Below are 11,838 nucleotides of genomic sequence, written 5' to 3'. Positions count from 1 at the left end.
ATTTGTGTGAAAATAAGGTCCAATCAGGCTGAAACGTTACAAGACGGTAGAATCTAGTGAGTTGTAAGTGATCTGAACGTTTCATGATGATAGCACTTTCCTAAGGGGGTCAAATCATGTCCCAAAGGTCACCGGATCTGGTGTCAATTTAAAGAAGTAGTCCAGTTACACATTTGTGGGCTTATAACTTGGCTTCTGAATGTCCTAGTGAGATCAGGTTTGTTTTAGTGTACTCCAATCAACAGCCCCTACAACCACAAAAAGGAATGGAGTCATTAGCACTTATGGTTTTTAAATGGCACCCAGAATATTGTTGCACGAAGCACAATTTCACATCATTCTTGGTTCATTTGTGTGAAAACAAGGTCCAATCAGGCTGAAACGTTACAGGAAGGTAGAATCTATTGAGTTGTAAGTGATCTGAACGTTTCATGATGATAGCACTTTCCTAAGGGGGTCAAACCATGTCCCAAAGGTCACCGGATCTGGTGTCAATTTAAAGAAGTAGTCCAGTTACACATTTGTGGGCTTATAACTTGGCTTCTGAATTTCCTAGAGAGATCAGGTTTGTTTTAGTGTACTCCAATCAACAGCCCCTACAACCACAAAAAGGAAGGGAGTCATTAGCACTTATGGTTTATAAATGGCACCCAGAATTATGTTGCACGAAGCACAATTTCACATCATTCTGGGTCCATTTGTGTGAAAACAAGGTCCAATCAGGCTGAAACGTTACAGGAAGGTAGAATCTATTGAGTTGTAAGTGATCTGAACGTTTCATGATGATAGCACTTTCCTAAGGGGGTCAAACCATGTCCCAAAGGTCACCGGATCTGGTGTCAATTTAAACAAGTAGTCCAGTTACACATTTGTGGGCTTATAACTTGGCTTCTGAATTTCCTAGAGAGATCAGGTTTGTTTTAGTGTACTCCAATCAACAGCCCCTACAACCACAAAAAGGAAGGGAGTCATTAGCACTTATGGTTTATAAATGGCACCCAGAATTATGTTGCACGAAGCACAATTTCACATCAATCTGGGTCCATTTGTGTGAAAACAAGGTCCAATCAGGCTGAAACGTTACAAGAAGGTAGAATCTATTGAGTTGTAAGTGATCTGAACTTTTCATGATGATCGCACAATCCTATAGGGGGTGAAAACATGTCCCAAAGGTCACCGGGCCTGGTGTCACTTTAAAGAAGTAGTCCAGTTACACCTTTGTGGGCTTATAACTTGGCTTCTGAATATCCTAAAGAGGTCAGGTTTGTTTTAGAGTACTCCAGTTAACAGCCCCCATTACCCCAAAAAGGAATGGCGTCATTAGCACTTATGGTTTTTAAATGGAACCCAGAATTATGTTGCACGAAGCACAATTTCACATAATTCTGGGTTCATTTGTGTGAAAATAAGGTCCAATCAGGCTGAAACGTTACAAGACGGTAGAATCTAGTGAGTTGTAAGTGATCTGAACGTTTCATGATGATAGCACTTTCCTAAGGGGGTCAAATCATGTCCCAAAGGTCACCGGATCTGGTGTCAATTTAAAGAAGTAGTCCAGTTACACCTTTGTGGGCTTATAACTTGGCTTCTGAATGTCCTAGAGAGGTCAGGTTTGTTTTAGTGTACTCCAATCAACAGCCTCCACAACCACAAAAAGGAATGGAGTCATTAGCACTTATGGTTTGTAAATGGCACCCAGAATTATGTTGCACGAAGCACAATTTCACATCATTCTGGGTCCATTTGTGTGAAAACAAGGTCCAATCAGGCTGAAACGTTACAAGAAGGTAGAATCTATTGAGTTGTAAGTGATCTGAACGTTTCAAGATGATTGCACATTACTATAGGGGGTCAAACCATGTCCCAAAGGTCACCGGGCCTGGTGTCACTTTAAAGAATTAGTCCAGTTACACCTTTGTCGGCTTATAACTTTTCTTCTGAATGTCCTAGAGAGGTCAGGTTTGTTTTAGAGTACTTCAATTAATAGCTCCTACAACCACAAAAAGGAATGGAGTCATTAGCACTTATGGTTTGTAAATGGCATCCAGAGTTATGTTGTACGAAGCACAATTTCAAATCATTCTGGGTCCATTTGTGTGAAAACAAGGTCCAATCAGGCTGAAACATTACAGGATGGTAGAATCTATTGAGTTGTAAGTGATCTGAACGTTTCATGCTGATAGCACTTTCCTAAGGAGGTCAAACTATGTCCCAAAGGTCACCGGATCTGGTGTCAATTTAAAGAGGTAGTCCAGTTACACATTTGTGGGCTTATAACTTGGCTTCTGAATGTCCTAGAGAGATCAGGTTTAATTTAGTGTACTCCAATAAACAGCCCCTACAACCACAAAAAGGAATGGAGTCATTAGCACTTATGGTTTGTAAATGGCACCCAGAATTATGTTGCACGAAGCACAATTTCACATCATTCTGGGTTCATTTGTGTGAAAACAAGGTCCAATCATGCTGAAACGTTACAGGAAGGTAGAATCTATTGAGTTGTAAGTGATCTGAACGTTTCATGATGATAGCACTTTCCTAAGGGGGTCAAACCATGTCCCAAAGGTCACCGGATCTGGTGTCAATTTAAAGAAGTAGTCCAGTTACACATTTGTGGGCTTATAACTTGGCTTCTGAATGTCCTAGAGAAGTCAGGCTTGTTTTAGTGTACTCCAATCAACAGCCCCTACAACCACAAAAAGGAATGGAGTCATTAGCAATTATGGTTTTTAAATTGAACCCAGAATTATGTTGCACGAAGCACAATTTCACATAATTCTGGGTTCATTTGTGTGAAAACAAGGTCCAATCAGGCTGAAACATTACAAGACGGTAGAATCTATTGAGTTGTAAGTGATCTGAACGTTTCATGCTGATAGCACTTTCCTAAGGAGGTCAAACTATGTCCCAAAGGTCACCGGATCTGGTGTCAATTTAAACAAGTAGTCCAGTTACACATTTGTGGGCTTATAACTTGGCTTCTGAATGTCCTAGAGAGATCAGGTTTAATTTAGTGTACTCCAATAAACAGCCCCTACAACCACAAAAAGGAATGGAGTCATTAGCACTTATGGTTTGTAAATGGCACCCAGAATTATGTTGCACGAAGCACAATTTCACATCATTCTGGGTTCATTTGTGTGAAAACAAGGTCCAATCATGCTGAAACGTTACAGGAAGGTAGAATCTATTGAGTTGTAAGTGATCTGAACGTTTCATGATGATAGCACTTTCCTAAGGGGGTCAAACCATGTCCCAAAGGTCACCGGATCTGGTGTCAATTTAAAGAAGTAGTCCAGTTACACATTTGTGGGCTTATAACTTGGCTTCTGAATGTCCTAGAGAAGTCAGGCTTGTTTTAGTGTACTCCAATCAACAGCCCCTACAACCACAAAAAGGAATTGAGTCATTAGCACTTATGGTTTGTAAATGGCACCCAGAATTATGTTGCACGAAGCACAATTTCACATCATTCTGGGTCCATTTGTGTGAAAACAAGGTCCAATCAGGCTGAAACGTTACAAGAAGGTAGAATCTATTGAGTTGTAAGTGATCTGAACTTTTCATGATGATCGCACAATCCTATAGGGGGTGAAACCATGTCCCAAAGGTCACCGGGCCTGGTGTCACTTTAAAGAAGTAGTCCAGTTACACCTTTGTGGGCTTATAACTTGGCTTCTCAATATCCTAAAGAGGTCAGGTTTGTTTTTGAGTACTCCAGTTAACAGCCCCCATTACCCCAAAAAGGAATGGCGTCATTAGCACTTATGGTTTTTAAATGGAACCCAGAATTATGTTGCACGAAGCACAATTTCACATAATTCTGGGTTCATTTGTGTGAAAACAAGGTCCAATCAGGCTGAAACGTTAAAGGAAGGTAGAATCTATTGAGTTGTAAGTGATCTGAACGTTTCATGATGATAGCACTTTCCTAAGGGGGTCAAATCATGTCCCAAAGGTCACCGGATCTGGTGTCAATTTAAAGAAGTAGTCCAGTTACACATTTGTGGGCTTATAACTTGGCTTCTGAATGTCCTAGTGAGATCAGGTTTGTTTTAGTGTACTCCAATCAACAGCCCCTACAACCACAAAAAGGAATGGAGTCATTAGCACTTATGGTTTTTAAATGGCACCCAGAATATTGTTGCACGAAGCACAATTTCACATCATTCTGGGTTCATTTGTGTGAAAACAAGGTCCAATCAGGCTGAAACGTTACAGGAAGGTAGAATCTATTGAGTTGTAAGTGATCTGAATGTTTCATGATGATAGCACTTTCCTAAGGGGGTCAAACCATGTCCCAAAGGTCACCGGATCTGGTGTCAATTTAAAGTAGTCCAGTTACACATTTGTGGGCTTATAACTTGGCTTCTGAATTTCCTAGAGAGATCAGGTTTGTTTTAGTGTACTCCAATCAACAGCCCCTACAACCACAAAAAGGAAGGGAGTCATTAGCACTTATGGTTTATAATTGGCACCCAGAATTATGTTGCACGAAGCACAATTTCACATCATTCTGGGTCCATTTGTGTGAAAACAAGGTCCAATCAGGCTGAAACGTTACAAGAAGGTAGAATCTATTGAGTTGTAAGTGATCTGAACGTTTCATGATGATCGCACATTCCTATTGGGGGTCAAACCATGTCCCAAAGGTCACCGGATCTGGTGTCACTTTAAAGAAGTAGTCCAGTTACACATTTGTGGGCTTATAACTTGGCTTCTGAATATCATAGAGAGGTCAGGTTTGTTTTAGCGTACTCCAATTAACAGCCCCTACAACCACAAAAAGGAATGGAGTCATTAGCACTTATGGTTTTTAAATGGCACCCAGAATTATGTTGCACGAAGCACAATTTCACATCATTCTGGGTTCATTTGTGTGAAAACAAGGTCCAATCATGCTGAAACGTTACAGGAAGGTAGAATCTATTGAGTTGTAAGTGATCTGAACGTTTCATGATGATAGCACTTTCCTAAGGGGGTCAAACCATGTCCCAAAGGTCACCGGATCTGGTGTCAATTTAAAGAAGTAGTCCAGTTACACATTTGTGGGCTTATAACTTGGCTTCTGAATGTCCTAGAGAAGTCAGGCTTGTTTTAGTGTACTCCAATCAACAGCCCCTACAACCACAAAAAGGAATGGAGTCATTAGCACATATGGTTTGTAAATGGCACCCAGAATTATGTTGCACGAAGCACAATTTCACATCATTCTGGGTCCATTTGTGTGAAAACAAGGTCCAATCAGGCTGAAACGTTACAAGAAGGTAGAATCTATTGAGTTGTAAGTGATCTGAACTTTTCATGATGATCGCACAATCCTATAGAGGGTCAAACCATGTCCCAAAGGTCACCGGGCCTGGTGTCACTTTAAAGAAGTAGTCCAGTTACACCTTTGTGGGCTTATAACTTGGCTTCTGAATATCCTAAAGAGTTCAGGTTTGTTTTAGAGTACTCCAGTTAAGAGCCCCCATTACCCCAAAAAGGAATGGAGTCATTAGCACTTATGGTTTGTAAATGGCACCCAGAATTATGTTGCACGAAGCACAATTTCACATCATTCTGGGTCCATTTGTGTGAAAACAAGGTCCAATCAGGCTGAAACGTTACAAGAAGGTAGAATCTATTGAGTTGTAAGTGATCTGAACGTTTCAAGATGATTGCACATTACTATAGGGGGTCAAACCATGTCCCAAAGGTCACCGGGCCTGGTGTCACTTTAAAGAAGTAGTCCAGTTACACATTTGTGGGCATATAACTTGGCTTCTGAATGTCCTAGAGAGATCAGGTTTAATTTAGTGTACTCCAATAAACAGCCCCTACAACCACAAAAAGGAATGGAGTCATTAGCACTTATGGTTTGTAAATGGCATCCAGACTTATGTTGTACGAAGCACAATTTCAAATCATTCTGGGTCCATTTGTGTGAAAACAAGGTCCAATCAGGCTGAAACATTACAGGATGGTAGAATCTATTGAGTTGTAAGTGATCTGAACGTTTCATGCTGATAGCACTTTCCTAAGGAGGTCAAACTATGTCCCAAAGGTCACCGGATCTGGTGTCAATTTAAAGAAGTAGTCCAGTTACACATTTGTGGGCTTATAACTTGGCTTCTGATTGTCCTAGAGAGATCAGGTTTAATTTAGTGTACTCCAATAAACAGCCCCTACAACCACAAAAAGGAATGGAGTCATTAGCACTTATGGTTTGTAAATGGCACCCAGAATTATGTTGCACGAAGCACAATTTCACATCATTCTGGGTTCATTTGTGTGAAAACAAGGTCCAATCATGCTGAAACGTTACAGGAAGGTAGAATCTATTGAGTTGTAAGTGATCTGAACGTTTCATGATTATAGCACTTTCCTAAGGGGGTCAAACCATGTCCCAAAGGTCACCGGATCTGGTGTCAATTTAAAGAAGTAGTCCAGTTACACATTTGTGGGCTTATAACTTGGCTTCTGAATGTCCTAGAGAAGTCAGGCTTGTTTTAGTGTACTCCAATCAACAGCCCCTACATCCACAAAAAGGAATGGAGTCATTAGCACTTATGGTTTGTAAATGGCACCCAGAATTATGTTGCACGAAGCACAATTTCACATCATTCTGGGTCCATTTGTGTGAAAACAAGGTCCAATCAGGCTGAAACGTTACAAGAAGGTAGAATCTATTGAGTTGTAAGTGATCTGAACTTTTCATGATGATCGCACAATCCTATAGGGGGTGAAACCATGTCCCAAAGGTCACCGGGCCTGGTGTCACTTTAAAGAAGTAGTCCAGTTACACCTTTGTGGGCTTATAACTTGGCTTCTGAATATCCTAAAGAGGTCAGGTTTGTTTTAGAGTACTCCAGTTAACAGCCCCCATTACCCCAAAAAGGAATGGCGTCATTAGCGCTTATGGTTTTTAAATGGAACCCAGAATTATGTTGCACGAAGCACAATTTCACATAATTCTGGGTTCATTTGTGTGAAAACAAGGTCCAATCAGGCTGAAACGTTACAAGACGGTAGAATCTAGTGAATTGTAAGTGATCTGAACGTTTCATGATGATAGCACTTTCCTAAGGGGGTCAAACCATGTCCCAAAGGTCACCGGATCTGGTGTCAATTTAAAGAAGTAGTCCAGTTACACATTTGTGGGCTTATAACTTGGCTTCTGAATATCCTAGAGAGGTCAGGTTTGTTTTAGAGTACTCCAATTAACAGCCCCTACAACCACAAAAAGGAATGGAGTCATTAGCACTTATGGTTTTTAAATGGCACCCAGAATTATGTTGCACGAAGCACAATTTCACATCATTCTGGGTTCATTTGTGTGAAAACAAGGTCCAATCAGGCTGAAACGTTACAGGAAGGTAGAATCTATTGAGTTGTAAGTGATCTGAACGTTTCATGATGATAGCACTTTCCTAAGGGGGTCAAACCATGTCCCAAAATGTCACCAGATCTGGTGTCAATTTAAAGAAGTAGTCCAGTTACACATTTGTGGGCTTATAACTTGGCTTCTGAATGTCCTAGAGAGATCAGGTTTGGTTTAGTGTACTCCAATCAACAGCCCCTACAAGCACAAAAAGAAATGGAGTCATTAGCACTTATGGTTTGTAAATGGCACCCAGAATTATGTTGCACAAAGCACAATTTCACATCATTCTGGGTCCATTTGTGTGAAAACAAGGTCCAATGAGCTGAAACGTTACAAGAAGGTAGAATCTATTGAGTTGTAAGTGATCTGAACGTTTCATGATGATCGCACATTCCTATAGGGGGTCAAACCATGTCCCAAAGGTCACCGGGCCTGGTGTCACTTTAAAGAAGTAGTCCAGTTACAACTTTGTGGGCTTATAACTTGGCTTCTGAATATCCTAAAGAGGTCAGGTTTGTTTTAGTGTACTCCAATCAACAGCCCCTACAACCACAAAAGGACTGGAGTCATTAGCACTTATGGTTTTTAAATGGCACCCAGAATTATGTTTCACGAAGCACAATTTCACATCATTCTGGGTTCATTTGTGTGAAAACAAGGTCCAATCAGGCTGAAACGTTACAGGACGGTAGAATCTATTGAGTTGTAAGTGATCTGAACGTTTCATGATGATAGCACTTTCCTAAGGGGGTCAAATCATGTCCCAAAGGTCACCGGATCTGGTGTCAATTTAAAGAAGTAGTCCAGTTAAACATTTGTGGGCTTATAACTTGGCCTCTGAATGTCCTAGAGAGATCAGGTTTGTTTTAGTGTACTCCAATCAACAGCCCCTACAACCACAAAAAGGAATGGAGTCATTAGCACTTATGGTTTGTAAATGGCACCCAGAATTATGCTGCACGAAGCACAATTTCACAACATTCTGGGCCCATTTGTGTGAAAACAAGGTCCAATCAGGCTGAAACGTTACAAGAAGGTAGAATCTATTGAGTTGTAAGTGATCTGAACGTTTCATGATGATCGCATATTCCTATAGGGGGTCAAACCATGTCCCAAAGGTCACCGAGCCTGGTGTCACTTTAAAGAAGTAGTCCAGTTACACCTTTGTGAGCTAATAACTTGGCTTCTGAATATCCTAAAGAGGTCAGGTTTGTTTTAGTGTACTCCAATCAACAGCCTCTACAACCACAAAGATGAATGGAGTCATTAGCCCTTATGGTTTGTAAATGGCACCCAGAATTATGTTGCACGAAGTACAATTTCACATCATTCTGGGTCCATTTGTGTGAAAACAAGGTCCAATCAGGCTGAAACGTTACAGGAAGGTAGAATCTATTGAGTTGTAAGTGATCTGAACGTTTCATGATGATAGCAAATTCCTATAGGGGGTCAAACCATGTCCCAAAGGTCACCGGATCTGGTGTCAATTTAAAGAAGTAGTCCAGTTACACATTTGTGGGCTTATAACTTGGCTTCTGAATGTCCTAGAGAGGTCAGGCTTGTTTTAGTGTCCTCCAATCAACAGCCCCTACAACCACAAAAAGGAATGGAGTCATTAGCACTTATGGTTTGTAAATGGCACCAAGAATTATGTTGCACGAAGCACAATTTCACATCATTCTGGGTCCATTTGTGTGTAAACAAGGTCCAATCAGGCTGAAACGCTACACGAAGGTAGAATCTATTGAGTTGTAAGTGATCTGAACGTTTCATGATGATCGCACTTTCCTATAGGGGGTCAAACCATTTCCAAATAGGTCACCGGGCCTGGTGTCACTTTAAAGAAGTAGTCCAGTTACACCTTTGTGGGCTTATAACTTGGCTTCTGAATATCTTAAAGAGGTCAGGTTTGATTTAGTGTACTCCAATCAACAGCCTCTACAACCACAAAAAGGAATGGAGTCATTAGCACTTATGGTTTTTAAATGGCACCCAGAATTATGTTGCACGAAGCACAATTTCACATCATTCTGGGTTCATTTGTGTGAAAACAAGGTCCAATCAGGCTGAAACGTTACAGGAAGGTAGAATCTATTGAGTTGTAAGTGATCTGAACGTTTCATGATGATCGCATATTCCTATAGGGGGTCAAACCATGTCCCAAAGGTCACCGGATCTGGTGTCAATTTAAAGAAGTAGTCCAGTTACACATTTGTGAGCTTATAACTTGGCTTCTGAATTTCCTAGAGAGATCAGGTTTGTTTTAGTGTATTCCAATCAACAGCCCCTACAACCACAAAAAGGAAGGGAGTCATTAGCACTTATGGGTTGTAAATGGCAGCCAGAATTATGTTGCACGAAGCACAATTTCACATCATTCTCGGTCCATTTGTGTGAAAGCAAGGTCCAATCAGGCTGAAACGTTACAAGAAGGTAGAATCTATTGAGTTGTAAGTGATCTGAACGTTTCATGATGATAGCACTTTCCTAAGGGGGTCAAACCATGTCCCAAAGGTCACCGGGCCTGGTGTCACTTTAAAGAAGTAGTCCAGTTACACGTTTGTCGGCTTATAACTTTTCTTCTGAATGTCCGAGAGAGGTCAGGTTTGTTTAAGAGTACTTCAATTAATAGCTCCTACAACCACAAAAAGGAATGGAGTCATTAGCACATATGGTTTTTAAATGGCACCCAGAATTATGTTGCACGAAGCACAATTTCACATCATTCTGGGTTCAATTGTGTGAAAACAAGGTCCAATCAGGCTTAAACGTTACAGGAAGGTAGAATCTATTGAGTTGTAAGTGATCTGAACGTTTCATGATGATATCACTTTCCTAAGGGGGTCAAACCATGTCCCAAAGGTCACCGGATCTTGTGTCAATTTAAAGTGGTAGTCCAGTTACACATTTGTGAGCTTATAACTTGGCTTCTGAATTTCCTAGAGAGATCAGGTTTGTTTTAGTGTACTCCAATCAACAGCCCCTACAACCACAAAAAGGAAGGGAGTCATTAGCACTTATGGTTTGTAAATGGCAGCCAGAATTATGTTGCACGAAGCACAATTTCACATCATTCTGGGTCCATTTGTGTGAAAACAAGGTCCAATCAGGCTGAAACGTTACAAGAAGGTAGAATCTATTGAGTTGTAAGTGATCTGAACTTTTCATGATGATCGCACAATCCTATAGGGGGTGAAACCATGTCCCAAAGGTCACCGGGCCTGGTGTCACTTTAAAGAAGTAGTCCAGTTACAACTTTGTGGGCTTATAACTTGGCTTCTGAATATCCTAAAGAGGTCAGGTTTGTTTTAGAGTACTCCAGTTAACAGCCCCCATTACCCCAAAAAGGAATGGCGTCATTAGCGCTTATGGTTTTTAAATGGAACCCAGAATTATGTTGCACGAAGCAAAATTTCACATAATTCTGGGTTCATTTGTGTGAAAACAAGGTCCAATCAGGCTGAAACGTTACAAGACGGTAGAATCTAGTGAGTTGTAAGTGATCTGAACGTTTCATGATGATAGCACTTTCCTAAGGGGGTCAAACCATGTCCCAAAGGTCACCGGATCTGGTGTCAATTTAAAGAATTAGTCCAGTTACACATTTGTGGGCTTATAACTTGGCTTCTGAATGTCCTAGAGAGATCAGGTTTGTTTTAGTGTACTCCAACCAACAGCCCCTACAACCACAAAAAGGAATGGAGTCATTAGCACTTATGGTTTTTAAATGGCACCCAGAATTATGTTGCACGAAGCACAATTTCACATCATTCTGGGTTCATTTGTGTGAAAACAAGGTCCAATCAGGCTGAAACGTTACAGGAAGGTAGAATCTATTGAGTTGTAAGTGATCTGAACGTTTCATGATGATAGCACTTTCCTAAGGGGGTCAAACCATGTCCCAAAGGTCACCGGATCTGGTGTCAATTTAAAGAAGTAGTCCAGTTACACATTTGTGGGCTTATAACTTGGCTTCTGAATTTCCTAGAGAGATCAGGTTTGTTTTAGTGTACTCCAATCAACAGCCCCTACAACCACAAAAAGGAAGGGAGTCATTAGCACTTATGGTTTATAAATGGCACCCAGAATTATGTTGCACGAAGCACAATTTCACATCATTCTGGGTCCATTTGTGTGAAAAAAAGGTCCAATCAGGCTGAAACGTTACAAGAAGGTAGAATATATTGAGTTGTAAGTGATCTGCACGTTTCATGATGATCGCACATTCCTATTGGGGGTCAAACCATGTCCCAAAGGTCACCGGATCTGGTGTCACTTTAAAGAAGTAGTCCAGTTACACATTTGTGGGCTTATAACTTGGCTTCTGAATATCCTAGAGAGGTCAGGTTTGTTTTAGAGTACTCCAATTAACAGCCCCTACAACCACAAAAAGGAATGGAGTCATTAGCACTTATGGTTTTTAAATGGCACCCAGAATTATGTTGCACGAAGCACAATTTCACATCATTCTG

This window comes from Nothobranchius furzeri, chromosome 1, assembly GCF_043380555.1.
Source record: "Nothobranchius furzeri strain GRZ-AD chromosome 1, NfurGRZ-RIMD1, whole genome shotgun sequence".
Taxonomy (NCBI): domain Eukaryota; kingdom Metazoa; phylum Chordata; class Actinopteri; order Cyprinodontiformes; family Nothobranchiidae; genus Nothobranchius; species Nothobranchius furzeri.
The sequence above is the reverse complement of the archived record's forward strand: the minus strand, read 5'-3'. Positions refer to the sequence as shown.